The sequence below is a fragment of the Lathyrus oleraceus genome, chromosome 6 (genome assembly GCF_024323335.1).
Source record: "Lathyrus oleraceus cultivar Zhongwan6 chromosome 6, CAAS_Psat_ZW6_1.0, whole genome shotgun sequence".
NCBI classification, from domain to species: Eukaryota; Viridiplantae; Streptophyta; class Magnoliopsida; order Fabales; family Fabaceae; genus Lathyrus; species Lathyrus oleraceus.
Genome location: NC_066584.1, coordinates 273,080,977 through 273,101,068, shown reverse-complemented (window position 1 = coordinate 273,101,068; position 20,092 = coordinate 273,080,977).

Here is a 20,092-nt window from a genome sequence, read left to right as displayed (position 1 = left end):
CTGTTAGAAGGAAGGCCATGAGAATATTGATCTTTTTAGGATACCTGTTATGCAATGTTATGTTATGCTACGCAATGTATGAAATGTTTTCAAGGACTCCTGGAATTTAACTTTGCGTAAACCACCAAAAAGGACTTTTATTAATAATTTTTAATCAATGTTCATTACAACAAATAATAAAATACAATAAAAGCTCAAGTCTCCCAGGGACGGCTTCTTTTCGGACGAAGATATGTATTGAGTCTTCGTTCCTCATTAAGTTGGCTGGTGAGTTCTAACACTTTCTTCCTTTCAGCACAAAACTGAGCTTCAAAAGTATCCCTTTCCTCTCTCAACTGGATCCAGGATCTCTTTAATCCTTCCACATCGGTAGGCATATCTGGATAAGGAATGATCTGAGGAGTACCTCCTTCAACTTCTGGTTCAACGATCAATGGTCCGACCGCAAGATATGGCATGACAAGTTCACGAGCTCTTGCGCATACCCACCTGAGATAAGGTTCCATAGGAATAGAATTTTTCTGTCCTAAAGTGCTTCTTTTCACCATGCCCCAAGCTCGTACAAACTTTTGACGGAGATCTTGAGAGTCATTGTCATAGTCGAACACAGTGCTTTGAAGGATTACTTCATGTGGACCATCTCTTCGAGCGTAACCAAACTGACGTAGGGCTAAAGCTGGATTATAAGTAATACCTCCTCTTATCCCCAGGAGTGGTACGTTAGAGAATTCTCCACAACGGTCAATGATGATAACATTTTCTTTGAGATGAGGACACCAACGGATGTCTGAATGGGAGAGTGACATTATCCTTTGAGACCACTTCATGTTTTGATCATTCTTCAAGACTGATTGAGGAAGGTGCGAAATAAACCACCTAGACAATAAAGATACGCAGCACATAAGAGTCCCTTGCCTTTTCATAGTACGAGTGTGAAGGGAATGCAAGATATCTCCGAGCAAGGTAGGCACAGGGTTATGAGTGAGGAATATCTTAATAACATTCATGTCTATGAATTGATCTGGATTAGGGAATAACACCAAACCATAGATTAGTAATGCTAGGACATCTTCGAAAGCATGGACATCCATAACTTTTAGGAATTCTCGGGCCTTATTTATCAGAAATTTGGCAAGTAAACCCTTAACTCCACTTCTTGTTACCCAATTAGTTTCGATGTCGGACTTTGTCATGTGTAAAGCTGCGGCAACTTCTTCAGACTTCGGAATCTTTTCTAAACCACTGAAAGGTGTTTGATCAAGAATAGGTATCCCAAGAAACTTGGAGAATTCTTCTAATGTGGGTACCAACTGATAATCTGGGAAGGTGAAGCAATGATGTTTAGGATCGAAGAACTAGAATAGGACTCTCATCATATCTTCTCTGAAACCAGTGGTAACCAAATTGAGGAGAGAACCATGTTTCTTGATGAACTGAGCATGATCGGGAAGTTCTGACACTAAATCCTTGAGTTGAGGAGAGATCGTTACAAGATTGATCCGGATAGTCTTCCTGGAAGCCATAACCTGTTTAACAGAGCAAAGCTACATCCCTAAGTCCTTGAAATGGTTAGTATAATCCCATGATGTTATGATGTTATGATGTTATGATGTTATGTAAATAGCAAGCACAAGCAAGTCACACAACAATCATTCCTAGGTTTTAAGGCTTGCATGAGTTCCATAGGTAAGTACCCTCCCCACTGAAGTTTGGTTGGTTCAACCTGTCCTAGAATAGTAACCGGGTTCTAGAAGGATCTCAAATCATTGACCTTCCTTTAAGTCCACTTCAGTGCAACACCAAGTGGTTGACCGAAGCTTCCCTAAAGTCCAATCTCAAAGAGTGTAGTATCGAGTATCAACCAACCCCAGTCGGAACCGAAGTCAGTTATCTCACTACTTTCTAATGGCTAGGATGAGTCAATTAGGGTTCTAAAGGTCTGGTTAATGCTTTGATGACACCACGCGGAAGCCAAATTTTTCCTCAAGTAAACATGAGGAACATCAGGACATCCAAAGTGTCACATTAACCGTAGCCATCATTTTGACCATTCCAGTATACGCCGGATAGTCGCGATGATCTATTGCTACTTACCTAAGGTACACTAGATCCGGGTGTAGGATCTTTCACACAAGCATAAAATACCCAAGCAATCCCTTAAAAGTAAATCAGACAATTTGAATAAGTGATCTTGTTTTTAAGGTAACCTCTCTTTAATTTCCCCAGCAGAGTCGCCAGTTCTGTCATACGGTGAACTGGACTTTTGTGTTTTTGCTTTGGAAAGCAAATGTCGCGGTTAGCAAGAGTCGCCACCGACTTTTCTTTTATCCAATAAGGAAAGGTGGAAAAGAACAGGAAAGACCTGGATTAGATTTTTGGGTTCGGGAGGTACATTATACAAAGGGAAGGTGTTAGCACCCTTTGTATCCATGGTTATCCATGGGCTCTTAATTGCTGGATCACTTATGTTTTTCTTGTCTGAAAAGTGTTGGTGAACTGTTTAGAAAACGTTTTGAAAAGGGAGTTTAACTTTGTAATGATTCTTGTACGAATGTATACAAAGTATTTATCTCGTTTAATTTTGAAAGCTGTTTAGAAAAATATAACTTGGTAATGATCCTAGTATGAATGTATACCAAGTGGTGATTTCCTAGTAGATGTTTTGCAAAGTGTGATGTATGAAAATTGTTTTAGGTTGTGAGTCAGCAATTAAGAGTTATACCTACCCAAGGTCTTTATGGGTATTTCCTATCCTTAGGAGGGTAAAACTGTCCTTACTATTGAGAAGTAAGTAGTCTTATCCCTTTGGATGTAAGGGTCATCGATTGGTCATTGAAGGCAACAGTTGTAAGGATACCTTAGCATTCGAAGGGACACTCATCATTTAACCGTAGGCTACACCGAAGGGTCATCGAGGGACAAAATCATATATTCGAAGGCAACATCCGAGGGACTATGATTTATTTTATGATGATTTAATCGAAGGGTCTTTGCTAAGTATATCCCCACATTCGCGGGACATGACCGTTATACCGTAGTACCGTAGGGCAACAAAGAGAGGTCCAAGATCACATATTCAAAGGCCATATTTTACAATCAATTAGGTAATTAGGATGAATCTCCACAATGAAGTCAATACATTAAAATCAGCTAGGTAATTTAGGGTGGGTCTCCATATTAAAATTAATACATTAAAATCAGTTAAGTGATTTAGGGTGAATCTCCACAAGGGTATCCCACAAATAAAGTGGAATACCTACCAAGCTATCTTTCCCGGGGATAGGTGAACCTTTACAAAACTCAGCAAACATGCCAGAATACCAACTCAGGGTGCAATCGAGAATTACACCACAAAAGAAATCACAACAGTAATAGGATCAGATAAACAATGCATGACTATGATAAAACATGTCAGATGAGCAAAAAAAATCAGAACAGAAAAGCCAGCTACTGTCACGTTCGCTCCTGCTTCGCTTAGCGAAGGCTTAGCGAATACTCGTTGCATGCTCGCTTAGCGATGTGCTAGCGAGCGGCTGCGGATTCCGGTTTTGATAACAGTACAATTTCAGCCAATTTTATGCCTTATGGCTTTCATTACAGCAATTACATGGTTAATCATTTAAGGTATTCAGATACATACTAAAAATTCACATGCCAAACTTAAGATATTTTCATAAATTTAATCATAATGCCATACGCAAATTAAGAACATAAGGCGGTAATAGCAATGCAAACCTGTTTGCAAATTGAATTGCGACCTTGGATTGGCAAATCGGATTGAATTGGGCAGAGGTAACCTTGATGCCGCTGAGTTCCTTCAGGGTTTGCCTCCAGGGTTTGCCGTCTGTGAGCGTTAGGGTTTGCTTGCTAGGGTTCTCCTTTCTCCGTTTTTGTTCTCCTTTTGTCTCCTTTCTGACTGAAATGTTGGTATTTATAATGGTTTGTTGTGATCTAATGGGCTCAGAATGAAGCCCAGAATTTTCTGGTATTCGCAAGCTTCGCTAGGCGAGTATTGTAGCGAAGGGTTCGCTAGGCGAAGGATTTGCTCGCCTAGCGAGCATGCCAGTTTGGGCCATTTTCTGGATTGGGCCATTTGTGAGCTGGGTCTTCGGTCCTTTAAGGTCAATGTCTTGAAAAATAAGTTGGAGTGCCTTGAAAAATGCCTTGTAATATTAACGGGTAAATTTTGGGGTATGACACTAGACTACACCTCGGAATGTACCGTACGCTAGGTAGTATCTGAGGAATGAAGATCCAAATGGGTCGTACGCTAGATCGTATCCTAGTTGCAGAATGAGCCGTCCATTAGGCTGTATCTGGGAAATAAAGGTCAGAATGGATCGTACGCTAGATCGTATCTGAGTTGCAGAATGAGCCGTCCATTAGGCTGTATCTGACGAAAAGTAGTCGTACGCTAGACTACACCTCGGAATGTACCGTATGCTAGGTAGTATCTGAGGAATGAAGATCCAAATGGGTCGTACGCTAGACCGTATTGGAGTTGCTGACGGTAGGAATGGATCGTACGTTAGATCGTATCTGAGTTGAAGGAGTCATATGTTGAGTTGAATCAGAATGAACCGTACGCTAGGCTATATCTGATAGTATTTGTATATGTTGTATTTGCAATGAATATCTGGGGTGGGCTTAAAGATGCCACCATTAGGAGGATATCCGAGTGTTTGTCAGAATGTATGTTCATATGGGTTATATCTGAGAGATGTAGTTGAATCCTGAATGTAATTGATAAAGATGTCCGTCTGAATGGACCTTTGTTTTGACTGCATCAGGAGGATAATTAACCTGAAAAATAAAGTTAGTTTCATGCCATGTCATGATGCATGAGATGTTTTATGCTTTCGAAAATAAATGCGAACATTGTATGCATGCGTATGCTGTGAAATGATGTAATGAATGAATTATGCGTCTGAAAAGTTCTTCCAGGGGAAAATAAATCCCAATATTCTGGTTGGAGATGTTTGTATTGATGGCCCTTTCTTAGCCGGGGATACTTGATTTCTGTCTGATGGTAGAAATATTCAACAGAGCCTGGCTGGGGGATGGAAGAGATGACCAGTCCGTCTAGGGATGCCAACCTCTTCTGGGAAATAGCTGGTTTTTGTTGGGGAAAGGATTTGTAACCGGACTTGTTGGAAAGTATGGTTAGACCTTCTCCTCGACCCTAAAGTCTTTTAGTAATTGCTATTGCTATTTTATGCATGTATTTTGATAAACATTGATCATATTCAACTGCATATATCAATTCAAGTTAAATCAATGGACGTTTACGCAAACAAAACAGAGAAGGTAAAACAAAAGCATCTTTTTGGAAATGAAATTGTATTGATTTTGAAAGAGGGCCTATGAACAGGCAATTTGAATACAAGGAGAAAGAAATCCTAGTAAGAGGAAATTGTCGAGAACATAAAGAAAAAGCTATGAAGGAAAAGTCATGTTGATTTTAATTCTACTACTGTCATTATGTCTTCAAGCCTCTCATCTCCTGCGGTCGGATAGAAGTGATTGGCTTGTTTAGTCCCTTTGACTTGGGTGAAGCTGACCGAGAACGGGACATAGTCATACGCTTTAATCCCTAATTTTTGCCTGGACCGCCTTTTCAGGTTTTTAGTCCACCAGGATACCCTTTTTTTGCCCAAGCCGCCTTTTCAGGTTTTCGACTTGCCGGGTGTACATGCGTAGTATTTTTTAACTATGTCCGTGTTCACGGGATGCGGGGACTCTTCGTCATCCACTGTAGCAAGCATCATGGCTCCACCAGAGAATACCTTCTTAACTACAAATGGCCCTTCGTATGTGGGAGTCCATTTGTCTCTAGAATCACCTTGTGGTAGAATGATACACTTTATTACCAAGTCGCCAATTTGATACACCTGTCTCTTGACCTTTTTGTTAAATGCCTGGGTCATGCGCTTCTGATATATCTGCCCATGACAAACAACCGCAAGTCTCTTTTCATCAATCAAATTTATCTGATTGAGTCGAGTCTGAATCCATTCATCCTCGTCTAAATCTGCCTCTTTCATAATTCTTAGAGAGGGAATCTGAACTTCCACTGGTAAGACGGCTTCCATTCCATAGACTAAAGAGAAAGGCGTTGCCCCTGTCGAAGTGCGCGCTGAAGTGCGATAACCATGAAGAGCAAAGGGTAACATCTCATGCCAGTCTTTGTACGTTACTGTCATCTTTTGTATGATCTTCTTGATATTCTTATTAGCAGCCTCCACGGCGCCGTTCATCTTTGGCCGGTACGGAGAAGAGTTATGGTGTTTTATTTTGAACTGCGTGCAGAGTTCAGTAATCATCTTGTTGTTCTTCCGGAGAGAGCAGGTTTCTCAGATGTATATTTGATAAGATCCATCTTAGAAATCAGTAAAGTGGTATGATTCAACATATACTGTCTTAGTCGGCGAGCAGCCTAAGCCAAAGCATAGCAAGCTTTCTCGAGCTGTGAGTATCTTGTTTCACAGTCGGTGCCCCGGGCATAGACACAATGCCTTGAAACACTAAAATAGAAATAACAATTACTCCTGACTAAAGGAAATCAGGATAGTGTCTTCAGCCTTCCAATTGTTGAGTCCGTCACCAATTGTTGGGAAAATCCAGCTATCCAAGTCACAATCGCTATCAGCATCTTCCACGGCATTGACAGTCTTGTCATGATTAGGCAGAGGGGCAGTGATGTCATTAGGAGTTTCCGGAGGATCAGAGGTAGCCGCCTGTATCTTTCCATTTCGAATTCCGCTTTCAACATGTTCACCTGTTAATATAAGTTCAATGAAACCCAATGAGGAACTTCTCAATAGATGGCTGTAGAATGGGCCAGTCAGTGTGCTCATGAACATGTCCACTAATTCTCGATCAGTCATAGGGGGTTTGACTCTGCCAGCCAAATCTCTCCATTTCTGAGCATATTCTTTGAAGCCTTCTTTAGATCCCATAGTCATATTCTGCAACTGTAGCCGAGTAGGCGCTAGTTCAGAATTATACTGGTAGTGCTTGTAGAAAGCTGTCGCTAAATCAGTCCAGGTGCGGATGTTAGAGCTCTCGAGCTGATAGTACCATTCTAACTGTGTTCCAGATAGACTCTCTTGGAAGAAATGGATCCATAGCTTCCTATCAGTGGTATACGGCTGAATCTTTCTCACATAAGCTCTCAGATGCATCTGAGGACAAGACGCACCATCGTATTTAGTGAAAGTGGGGATCTTGAATTTGCGAGGAATGACCACATCAGAGACCATACCTAAGCCTTCGAAATCCAGACCGGGCGCCTTCTGACCCTCCATAGCTAGCATGAGTTCTTCCAGCAACTTATACTTATCATCTTTTGGAGAGTATTGTTCATTCTCATGATCTTCATCTTCATCCTCAGGGCTGAAGAGATCAACATTCTCCTTTTCTGAATCATTCTCCGTCTCATCTTCTTTGTCCTTCGGAATTCTAATCTTGACTCCTGCAGCCTGTCCCTTAAGCCTTCTTCCCGGGTTAATGTAACTCACAGGTTTCTTGTCTTTCTTCTGCTCGAGCAAGAGAGCCTTCAGTTCCTCCTGCCCCTTGGATAAGTTCAAGATCATCTCCTGGAATTGAGCATTTTGAGCCTGGAGATCTTTGACAGTTTGTTCGAGGTCCATTTTTCTGTTTGGAGGAAAACCGTGAGAATATTGATCCCTTTAGAGTACCTGTTATGCAATGTTATGTCATGCTATGCAATGTATGAAATGTTTTCAATGTTTAAAGTCCTTGAAATGGTTAGTACAATGCCACGATGTCATGATGTTATGATGTTATGATGTTATGATGTTATGATGTTGTGATGTTATGATGTTATGATGTTATGATGTTAAGTAAATAACAAGCACAAGCAAGTCACACAACAATCATTCCTAAGTTTTAAGGCTTGCATGAGTTCCATGGGTAAGTACCCTCCCCACTGAAGTTTGGGTTGGTTCAACCTGTCCTAGAATAGTAACCGGGTTTTAGAAGGATCTCCAATCATTGACCTTCCTTTAAGTCCACTTCAGTGCAACACCAAGTGGTAGACCAAAGCTTCCCTAAAGTCCAATCTCAAAGAGTGTAGTATCGAGTCTCAACCAACCCCAGTCGGAACCGAAGTCAGTTATCTCACTACTTTCTAATGGCCAGGATGAGTCAATTAGGGTTCTAAAGGTCTGGTTAATGCTTTGATGACACCACGCGGATGCCAAATTTTTCCTCAAGTAAACATGAGGAACATCAGGACATCCAAAGTGTCACATTAACCGTAGCCATCATTTTAACCATTCCAGTATACGCCAGATAGTTGCGATGATCTCTTGCTACTTACCTAAGGTACACTAGATCCGGGTGTAGGATCTTTCACTCAAAAATACCCAGGCAATCCCGAATAAGAGATCTTTTTCTTTTTTTTTAAGGTGACCTCTCTTTGTTATTCCCCAGCAGAGTCGCCAGTTCTGTCATACGGTGAACTGACTTCGTGTGTTTTTGCTTTGGAAAGCAAATGTCGCGGTTAGCAAGAGTCGCCACCGACTTTTCTTTTATCCAACAAGGAAAGGCGGAAAAGAACAGGAAAGACCTTGATTAGATTTTGGGTTCGGGAGGTACATTATACAAAGGGAAGGTGTTAGCACCCTTTGTATCCATGGTTATCCATGGGCTCTTAATTGCTTGATCACTTATGTTTGTCTGAAAAAAGTGTTTGTGAATTGCTTAAAATGTTTTGAAAAGAGAGTTTAACTTTGTAATAATTCTTGTACGAATGTATACAAAGTGTTTATCTCGTTTAATTTTGAAAGCTGTTTAGAAAAATATAACTTGACAATGATTCTAGTACGAATGTATACCAAGTGGTGATTTTCTAGTATTTGCAAAGTGTAAGGTATGAAAAATGTTTTAGGTTGTGAGCCAGCAATTAAGAGTTGTACCGACCCAAGGTCTTTATGGGCATTTCCTATCCTTATGAGGGTAAAACTGTCCTTACTATTGAGAAGTAAGTAGTTTTATCCTTTGGATATAAAAGGGTCATCGTAGGGTCATCGACGGGTCATGGAAGGCAACATTTGTAAGGATACCTTAGCATTCGAAGGGACGATCATCATTTAACCGTAGGCTACAACGACGGGTCATCGAGGGACAAAAATCATATATTCGCAAGCAACATCCGAGGGACGATGATTTATTTTATAGGGACATGATGATTTAATCGAAGGGTCTTTGTTAAGTGTATCCCCACATTCGCGGGACATGACCGTAATACCGTAATACCGTAAGGCAACAAAGAGAGGTCCAAGATCACATATTCAAAGGCAACATTTTACAATCAATTAGGTAGTTGTCATCAATTAAGTGATTAGGATGAATCTCCACATTAAAATCAATTAAGTGATTAGGATGAATCTCCACAAGGGTATCCCACAAATAAAGTGGAATACCTAGCAAGCTACCTTTTTCGAGAGTATGTGAACCCTTACAAAATTCAGCAAACAGGTCAGAATACCAAATCAGGGTGCAATCAAGAATTACACCACAAAAGAAATCTCAACAGTAATAGGATCAGGTAAACAAATGCATGGCTATGATAAAACATGTCAGATGAGCAAAAATCAGAACAGAAAAGTCAGCGACTGTCACGTTCGCTCCTGCCTCGCCTAGCGAAGGCTTAGCGAATACTCGCTACATGCTCGCTTAGCGATGTGCTAGCGAGCGGCTGCGGATTCTGGTTTTGATAACAGTACAATTTCAGCAAGCTTCACACCCTATGGCATCCATTACAGAGATTACATGGTTAAACATTCAAGATATTCATGCATACTTAAATTCACATGCAAAACTTAAGATATTTTTATAAATTCAATCATAATGCCATATGCAAATTAGGAACATAAGGCGGTAATAGCAATGCAAACCTGTTTGCGATTGAATTGCAACCTTGAATTGGCAAGTCGGATTGAGTTGGGCGGAGGTAACCTTGATGCAGATGAGTTTCCTTCAAGGTTTCCTTTAGGGTTGCTCTGAATTCTCTGGGTTAGCCTCCAGGGTTTGCTGTTTGTGAGTGTTTCCCTTTCTCTTCCGTTTTCCTTCCTCTCTTTTTCTGACTGAAGTGCTGGTATTTATAATGCTTTTTTGTGACCTAATGGGCTCAGAATGAAGCCCAGAATTTTCTGGTATTCGGCGAGTGGCGTAGCGAAGGGTTCGCTAGGCGAAGGAATTGCTCGCCTAGCGAGCAAGCCAGTTTAGGCCATTTTCTGGGTTTGGCCACCTGTATGCTGGGTATTGGTTCCCTTAAGATCAATGTCTTGAAGAATAAGTTGGAGTGCCTTGAAAAAATGCCTTGTAATATTAACGGGCAAATTTTGGGGTATGACACATGGAAATCCTACGTGAACAGTACACATGCACCATGCAATTACACTCAAAATCATATTATGAACATGTTGGAATGGTTAAAAAACTCATATGATGCACCAATTTCAAATTCATGATTTTCCCTCCAAAATGAGCATGAATGAGCAAATGGTCATGTGATGAAATTTCATGCAATGTGATGAATGATTTGGAAAATACATGTCATGAGAAGAAATATGCAAAAAGAGGCACTCATTTTGGAGTTTTAGATCAAAAGTTATGGCTTGTTGAAGTTCCATACACACTTGGCAATGATTTGATCATATCTCCTCAACCATTCATCAGATGCTCATGATCTTGGACTTTTTGGAAATGGGAGAGAAAGATCTTCAACTTACATGTTGGACAAAATTTCATTTGAAGCTTATTTGATGTTGGAAAGTCAAGTTGAAGTTGGTCCAAAAACTTGCCATTTTTGGAAACTTGAAATTACAGGTCACTTTCCATTTTTGGAAACTTTTGATTTGGCTTCAAAACCTTCAAGGTAGATGTTTGACATGATGAATAAGCCTCTTTTGGTCATGAATGAACTGTCTCAAACCATTACTCCACCTCCCAGCCCTCAGTTGACTTTCAGTTGACTTTTATGGGCCCCAGATGACCTGAAACTGCACTGTGGACTTTGAGCCTTCAACACTTGGTCAAGTTGCTTCAAAATGAACCTTGGTTCACATAAGCTCTCTAGAACAACCATAGGGCTTTTATCTCAAGGAAAAACCTTGCTCTTTTACACTGAGGAATTCTCCTGATGTCGGTCTTGACTGATAAGATACAATGTACTATGCAATGTTAATGTAATGTCAATGTCTTAAAAATTAAAAATGAATGAATGGGGGATGCAAATTTGAGGTGCTACAGCTGCCCCTATTCAATCAACTGAGGACCTGAATGGATGAGAGCAACGGCTGTCAGACCTTCAAGGTAAACAGGGATTGAATACCAAAAGAACCGTAGAATTTGCACTCTGCGGGGGATGATCAAAGAAACAGTCGACTTGATATACGCGGATATAAAGGAAAGCAGGGCCATTTACCGATGGCGGCTGGTGGAACAGTCGACTTGATATACACTGATATCAAGGAAAGCGAGGCCATTTACCGATGGCGGCTTGTGGAACAGTCGGCTTGATATACACTGATATCAAGGAAAGCGGGGCCATTTACCAATGGCGGCTTGAACCAGTTGACTTGATATACACTGATATCAAGGAAAGCGGGGACATTTACCGATGGCGGCTGGTGGAACAATCGACTTGATATACACTGATATCAAGGAAAGCGGGGCCATTTACCGATGGCGGCTTGAACCAGTCGACTTGATATACACTGATATCAAGGAAAGCGGGGCCATTTACCGATGGTGGCTTCGATTGGGAAGGAACAAGATGTTCACAACTGGAACCAGACAAGACGTTTACCGACGACTCTACTGGGGATTTTGAAAAGGTACATGACCAGACATTTATCGATGACTGGAAAAAGAGGATACACAACCAGACGTCAACGGACGAATGGGAAAAAACTTGACGTTTACCGACATCGAAAGATGATGTTTACCGACACCAACGAAAGGACGACCAGACATTTACCGATGACTAGAAAAAACTCGACCAGACACCAACGGATGAATGGGAGAAAGAAACCACAACCAGACGCCAACGGACGAATGGGAAAGACTCAACCAGACATCAACGGATGAATGGGAGAAAGAAACCACGACCAGACATCGAAAGATGATGAATGGGAAGAGAAACCACGACCAGACGCCAACGGACGAATCGGAAAGACTCAACCAGACATCAACGGATGAATGGGAGAAAGAAACCACGACCAGACATCGAAAGATGATGAATGGGAAAGACTCAACCAGACATCAACGGATGAATGGGAGAAAGAAACCACGACCAGACATCAAAAGATGATGAATGGGAAAAAACTCGACGTTTACTGACATCGAAAGATGATGTTTACCGACACCAACAAAGGGATGACCCACACGGGGATCAACATGACACCTACTGGTATCACCAGGACGACATCTACATATGTCAAGACAAGGCCAGACACTCGCCGGGGACTACTCTGGGGAGTCAAGCTTTCCTTTCACTGACGGGTGAGGAAATAAACCTCACTGGGGGTTACCAATCATGGATGCTATCAGGAGCAACTGCCGCAAATATTCCGTACAGATGCTGAAAAATTGTTGGGGACATGATCCAACCTGCCAGATGCAAGGGGAGGAAAACTCATGCTGAGAAAGCAAGTGATCAATTTGCTGAGCACACCATCTCTGATTCGGTCTTCCAACTCTGTGGGGATTAGCACTGCTGTGGATGCTTGCTGATCTGTCATTCTCGAAACGGCAGAAAAACCCACTCAACTAGGGAGTCAACTGTTGGGAAAACACCAACCTCTCTACCCTGTTGGGGTATCCAATTCTGAAATCGACCCAATGTCGCGATGCTAAACTCTTCCGATAAACCCATTCTCGGATGGTAACCACAGCTTAGGGCTAGTTTATGCTTGCAATGCTGATGCATGAGTTTTTACGACGTAATGCTCCATACTCATGGAAATGCTACGCAATTAATGATGTAATATGCTATGCTTATCTAGATGATGAATGCATAAAAACATATCCCTCTCCGGGGACGGCACAAGCCACTCTACTGGGGAGCTCGAGGAACTCCGCTGAGGAACTCAGTATCACTCCGATTTCCACCCTGCTGGGGAACAACACTGCTGCTGGGGAAAGGATGATCCTTGCTGGGGATAACCTTCACTGAACCCGATCCTCTTGGGGACTCCGCTGGGGGAAACAACCAATGCAAACCTCTGCCGGGGAAACAGCAACCTTCAGGCTAGCTGGGGAAGAAAATTCTCCACCCTGCTGGGGGAAACCATACTCAGGCCTGGCCGCTGGGGAACAAACTCTCTCAACCCTGCTAAGGGAAATGACCAACCCTGCTGGGGATTACATTCTCAACCCTGCTGGGGAAGATAACCAATCTCAGGCCTGATTACCGAGGAAACACCACTCTCGAATCCGCTGGGGAAATAGTGACCTTCAAGCTCGCTGGGGAACTAGCAGTCCTCAGACTTGCTGGGGAAATACTCTTCTCGACCCTGCTGGGATTACGGCGAACTTCAGACCTGGTTGGGGAACTGCAAACGCAACCCTGCCGGGGATTACAGCACTTCAGACCTGGCTGCTGAGGAACAATATACCCATAGACACCTCCGCCGGGGATATAGCAACCTTCAGGCTCGCTGCTGAGGAAACACTGATCTCGGACTCACTGGGGAGATACAGCCTATTTAACACGGAATGCCCGTCGATTCGTCGAACACTGGCATTCACCATCCAACCACAGTGTAAACTTTCCACTTTTGAGAGCTCCCAGTCTCATCTGGTCTCTTCTGATTCATCACTTTGCATTCTCGGCTTTTCTCTTCTTCGAGACGATCGATCTCCTCAGATTCGGGCCAACTCTCTAATCTTCAGACTTTGAAGAGTCTTCTTGATTACCCTCTAGGATTGCCGTCGTTCTTTTGCCGTTTTTTTTTCACCGTTCTTCAATCTCTTGCCCCTGATTGGACTCTGCGGGGATCTCTTGTCAAAAGGCTTCACATCACAACCTGCAAGTGAGTGAAAATATCTAACAGTACCTGCAAAAGAGATCGTTAGATAAAAACGTGCCCCAGGCGTGCCAAAATTTCAACACCTAGGTCACTCGGACTTCCGAATAAGATTTCACGTCTTCAATCTTGTAAACATGCATCGGAAGGGACCTCTACGTTTTAAAATGCAAAGATTCTTTATCAAAATAAACGGATGTTTTTGCAATCAAAGCGGTAATGAAAACAAAAACAAAATTATTTTACTGAACACGCATTTATTGACTGAACCAAAAGTGGCTCGTAACTGAACAACACAAAGGAAGCAATCCCTGAAAAGAGGTAATTGCGCACAAAATGAAAAATCTACCCTAATGGAAATGTGAGAACCGTGATCTCGTCGAGTTCCAACTCAGTTACACCCCATATGTCCTCAAGACTCTCCGCACTTTCTGCCTTCTGAACAAGACTCTGTCGACCGATCTCTGCCGAAGATTATCCAGATGTCTCAACCAAAGTACAAACGATCATGCCGGACGCAGTTGTTCGTTTTCTTCCCTCTTTTGCTTGGACCGCCCTTTCGGGTTTTCAATCCACCGGGATACCCATTTTTACCTAAGCCGCCCTTGTGGGTTTTCGACTTATCGGGTGTACATATTCTTTTCTTTATCCCTAATTTCTGCCCGAACCTTTTTCATTTTTTCATCATCATTTTTTTTTGTTCGCCGGGATGCCCTTTTTTGCCTGGACTCTTTTATTCTTTTTGTCCAGCGGGTCTCTTTTTACGAAATATCTTTTAACTGCGTCCGCACTCACAGGGGATGGAAAGTCCTCATCATCCGTGGTCATCAACAACAAGGCTCTGTCAGAGAAAATCTTCTTGACCACGAATGGACGTTCATAATTGGGTACCCACTTGCCCCTACGATCATTTTGAGGAGGAAGGATCCTTTTCAACACCATATCTCTCATGATGCACACAAGACCGCACTTTTCGGTCAACAACACGATTTGTGCACTGCTGGCACAACTGCCCCATGACGAATGGTTACTAGCCTCTTTCCCCAATTAGGCCCAACTCTGTACCGAGTCCTTATCCACTCATCCTTTTCCAATTTTACATCCCTCAGGACTCTCCACGATGGGACTTGGGCCTCAATTGGTAATACCACTTCTATCCCATACACAAGTGAGAAAAGTGTTGCCCTAGTAGATGCACGCATCGAGGTTCGATACCCAAGATACCCGCTTCGTACTTAACCGCATTATCGGTGCATTCCAATGCTATCCGGGCAACAAAAGGAACGTGGGAACCCTTTGGCGTAACCAAAGCAACACCGACTTCGCTTCCATTCATGCTAAGGACCCCATCAAACGTCAAAATCCGTTCGGATTCAGGGTCAGGCCCCTCCTCCGGGATCGGTTCCTCATAATCTTTCGATTTGAGAACCTCGATGTCCTTATCAGGGAATTCAAACTTCATCAGTTGATAATCCTCAATGGGTTGCTGGGCGAGGTAATCAGACGACACACTCTCCTTGATTGCTCTCTGAGAGGTATACTGAATATCAAAATAAGTCAAAGTCATTTGCCCCCTCGCAACCCGTCCGGTCAATATTGGTTTCTCACTTTTATACTTGATCAGATCCATCTTGGAAATCCACAAAGTGGTATGAACCAGCATACACTGTCTCAGTCGGCGAGCAGCCTATGCCAAAGTACAACAAGTTTTCTCGAGCAGTGAATGTATTGTTTCACAGTCGGTAAACTTTTTGCTAAGGTAAATTGCGTGCTCTTTTCGACCAGACACGTCATGCTGACCCAGTACACCTCATAGACCCCTCGAGGACTGTCAAGTACAGAATTAACAGTCGTCTCTCCACGGGAGGCATCAAAATCAGAGGTTCCTGCAAATATTCTTTTATTTTTCAATGCCCCTTGGCAATCATTATTTTACCTGACCGTTTGATCTTTTATTTTCAACAGTTTGAATATGGGCTCACACGTGGCTGTTAGATGAGATATGAACCGTGAAATGCAGTTCAATCTATCTAAAAAACCACGAACCTCTTTTTCTGTTTTCGGTTCAGGCATTTCTTGTATTGTTTTTTTTTCTTTTTCTTTTTTAGCAGGATCAACCTCGATTCCTCTTTCATTCACAATAAGCCTCAGCAACTTACCGGACCGCACTACGAACGTGCACTCATTCGGGTTCAACCTCAGTCTGAGTTGTTTCAACTGATCAAACAACTTGGTGTGTATACCGGATGTCCCTCTTCTGTTTGGAACTTTGTTATCATGTCGTCAACATACCATTTGACTTCATGATGAATCATATCATGAAACAAAGTCACCATAGCCCTCTGATACGCAGCACCAGCGCTCTTGAGACCGAATGGCATCACCTCCGCTCTTGACACTCGCCTTCAAGGCGGCCCCAACCTTTACTTCCTTTCAGACCTCCTCGGTGCACCGATTAACAATCTCAACTCGCTCCTCGTGCGGTTGAATCACCTTCTCCTCTTGTTTTAACAACCCGGCTAATTCCAGCAGATCACAATCTTCTTCGCCTTCTTCTTTGGCATGATAGATCGGATTGTCGAAGTCATACAGAGGTGTAACCGAATTGTTATCAATGAGATCAGGAAGATAGTCACTTTTGAGGTCGGAACAAGACAAATCAAAAGGAAAGAAAATGAAAACAACCATTGCCATTTTTATTATTATTTTTTTAAAACTGCAAAAATAAATGAAAAACAGGGAGCACCGCTTTTATTACAAAAAACATCCATTTATTAATGATGCAAAATGTTGCAAAATGAAACACATGAGGTGGCCCTTACAATGGACCAATACGTTTCGGGCAAAACGTATGGCTTTCATGCAAACAGAATTGAAGAACAGAAATGTTACTCTTCATGATGAGTGACAGTGGTGATCTTAGAGGCCTTCCAGTTCCCTGGTACGCACGATTTTATCCAACGATCGAGCTCGCAGCCATTGTCGATCTCTTCACCCAACGCACAGGCGTGACCTGGATCCAGCATTCCAGCACTGATGAACGGGAACGGTTGACGACGTCTTCTATTTTGCCCAGACGAGCCTTGGTCTGGCTGATAGCTGATCGATCACCATTTCCATTGAATTCCCGCCGCTAATCCGACATATTTTCATCACCTTGGTAAGATTTATGTTTGTTTTTAGTTGCATTTGAGTCAATTAGCAAGTTTTGTTGGTTTGGTATTGCGTTGCATTCGATTATGAGTTTATGTCAAAAAGATCTTGTTTATGCTTTGTTTGGTAGTGTTATTGTTACAGGTTTAAAAAGCAAGAATGGTGAAGTTCTGGACACTCTGAAGGACAAAAATATATGAGAAAACAGCAGGTCAACACGGGCACCCGTGTGCCACAACACTGCCCGTGTTGTTGATCAAGCAGAGCAGAGAGGGAGCAGAAAACAGGGATCAACACGGCCACCCGTGTGCCATCACACGGTCGTGTTGATTAAAACAGTGCATTAACACGGGCACCCGTGTGTAGGGACACGGCCCGTGTTGTTTCCACTGTAACTTATGCTGAAAATAATTAATGCTGAAGAACAACACGGTCACCCGTGTGCCACCACACGGCCGTGTTGATTGAACGCAGCTTGGAAAACCTAATTTTTGCTGTGTAAACCGATTCTGCTCATTAAGGGTAGTTTGGACCTTTAGCTTGGAAGAGAGTCATCTGAAGCTATAAGAAGGCTTGGAAGAGAAAGAAGAAGACACCTTTTGACAGACGAACGAAAGCATTGCATTGGAGAAGATAGCGAATACGACGGATTTGAAGACGGCGAGATTCAAGGGTATCAACCATTGAAGATCAAACTCTCCTAATTCTTTTTAATGTCTAATCTTTACTTTATGAGTTCTTTAAGTATTATGAGAGGCTAAACCCCCTGATGCTAGGGGGGTGGTTCTGATGTTATCCCATGTTATGAATTTGAACCTATGATTTCTTGATTACTATGTTACGTATTTCAATTCAATTGTGTGATGTTATTATGCTTTTGTATCGGACAAATACAAATTGATCTATGACTTCCAATAACAGGATTGTGATTGGTAGGGTTTTCACACAATTGGGTTTATGAATGCATCATCTAGGACTAGTAACTTTCATAAATCACCGTAAACCTTGATATTTTGTATGATTAAAACCAATGATTAATTGAATGGACATTTGAGTGAGAATTGGTAGTTTAATAGTTTCTTCCTTAAGGACTTAAGTAAGAACATACCAGAGGTTAGGTGATTGAATGTTTCATATGTATTAAAGAAATCGGGACTGAATTCATAACCGGTTAACTCAACCACTCACCCTAGCATCTTTTATCTTAATCAATTATTTCTACTATTTTTGTGTTTACGATTATAAATTCCAAAACAACCAAACCATTATCTTTTTGTTCTGGTAGAATCGAATTAAAATAAGTAATTCCTACGCAATCCTTGAGATCGATACTTGGAAATAAAACTCCTTATTACTACATCGGTAAAAATAGTACACTTGCTAGTTTTCCGATCAAATTTTTGGCGCCGTTGCTGAGGATTGCCAAACTACATATTTTAATTTTTATTCTATCGAAATTTTGTTGCTTGCGAACCAAAATTCTATCTGTGACAATTTTGTTATTCAATTCTAATCTCTGTCTAACTTGTTTATGCGAGGTAAGGCCTCAGCAGATTTTCCTTTTGACGCAGATCCAGAAAGAACTCTTCGCGCGAGACTCAGACAAGCTAAGAGAAAGAAACTGGAATTAGCAGAGAAAGCGGAGGAAGAAGTTGTTTCAGTGCACTCAAAGAATTCAGATTCAGACACGGAAACAGTTCCTGAAATCATGGCTGCTAATCCACCACCACCAGAGAGACTCCTCGGTGACTATGGTGGAACCAACACCCCGGGTGGTCGTATGACAATTGTCAACCAACCAGTTACTGTGGAACAATTCCAGCTGCATCCCAGCACCATTAATCAACTCGAAAGAAGGTCCTTCTCTGGAAGAGTGAATGAAGATGCCAACAAGCATCTGCAAAGATTCTTAACCATGAGTACAACACTGAAAATGCCTGGACATAGCGAAGAAGCAGTCTGACTTCGTATGTTCCCATTCACTTTAGCAGATGAGGCTAAAGAGTGGTTCTATTCCTTACCTGCTGGTAGTATCACTACATGGGAGCACATGGAAACAGCATTCTTGCAGGAGTATTTTCCCGCATCTGTGTCATTGCGGAAAAGATATGAGATCCTAAACTTCAAACAAAAGGAGGGTGAGTCACTAGGAGATGCCTACAAACTATTCAAGAGGATCCTAGTGGCTTGTCCTACTCACAACATGGATGAAACTGAACAAATGCAAATGTTTGTCAATGGTCTTCGAATTCAAACAAGACAAATCCTGGATTCAGCAACTGGTGGCTCAGCCAACTTTGCAACAGCCACCGGCATGAAGAAGATAATTGAAGCTATTGTCTCGAACGAGCATTTAGAGTTATATGACAGGGTATCAAGCAAATCTGCAGTTATTGACTTGAAGCTTGAAACAAATAAACAGGTGAAAATTGAAGAAGCTGTTGCTGCAGAGGTAGAGAAAAGGTTGAAAGCACTAAACATAGGTGCTCAGAAAGTGGCTCAAGTGCAACATGCACCGAGTGAAGTGTGTGACATTTGCAATGGACCACACAATATTGTTCATTGTTTTGCAACACCGCAACAGATCGAAGATATAAAAATTTTGAAGCAGAACAATCCATACTCCAACACATACAATCCGGGGTGGAAAAATCATCCTAACTTTGCATGGAAAGATCAAAGAGGGAACGTGCAACAGCAGGCACAGGGTCAATATCAAAATCAATATCAGCAGCAGCCACAACAGGTACCTAAGAAGGCAGATTGGGAGATCGCAATTGAAAAAATGGCAGCTCACAACATACAATTCCAAGAGGAGACTCGAAATAATCAGAAAAACACTACAGCTTCCATAAAAAATCTTGAAATTCAGATGGGTC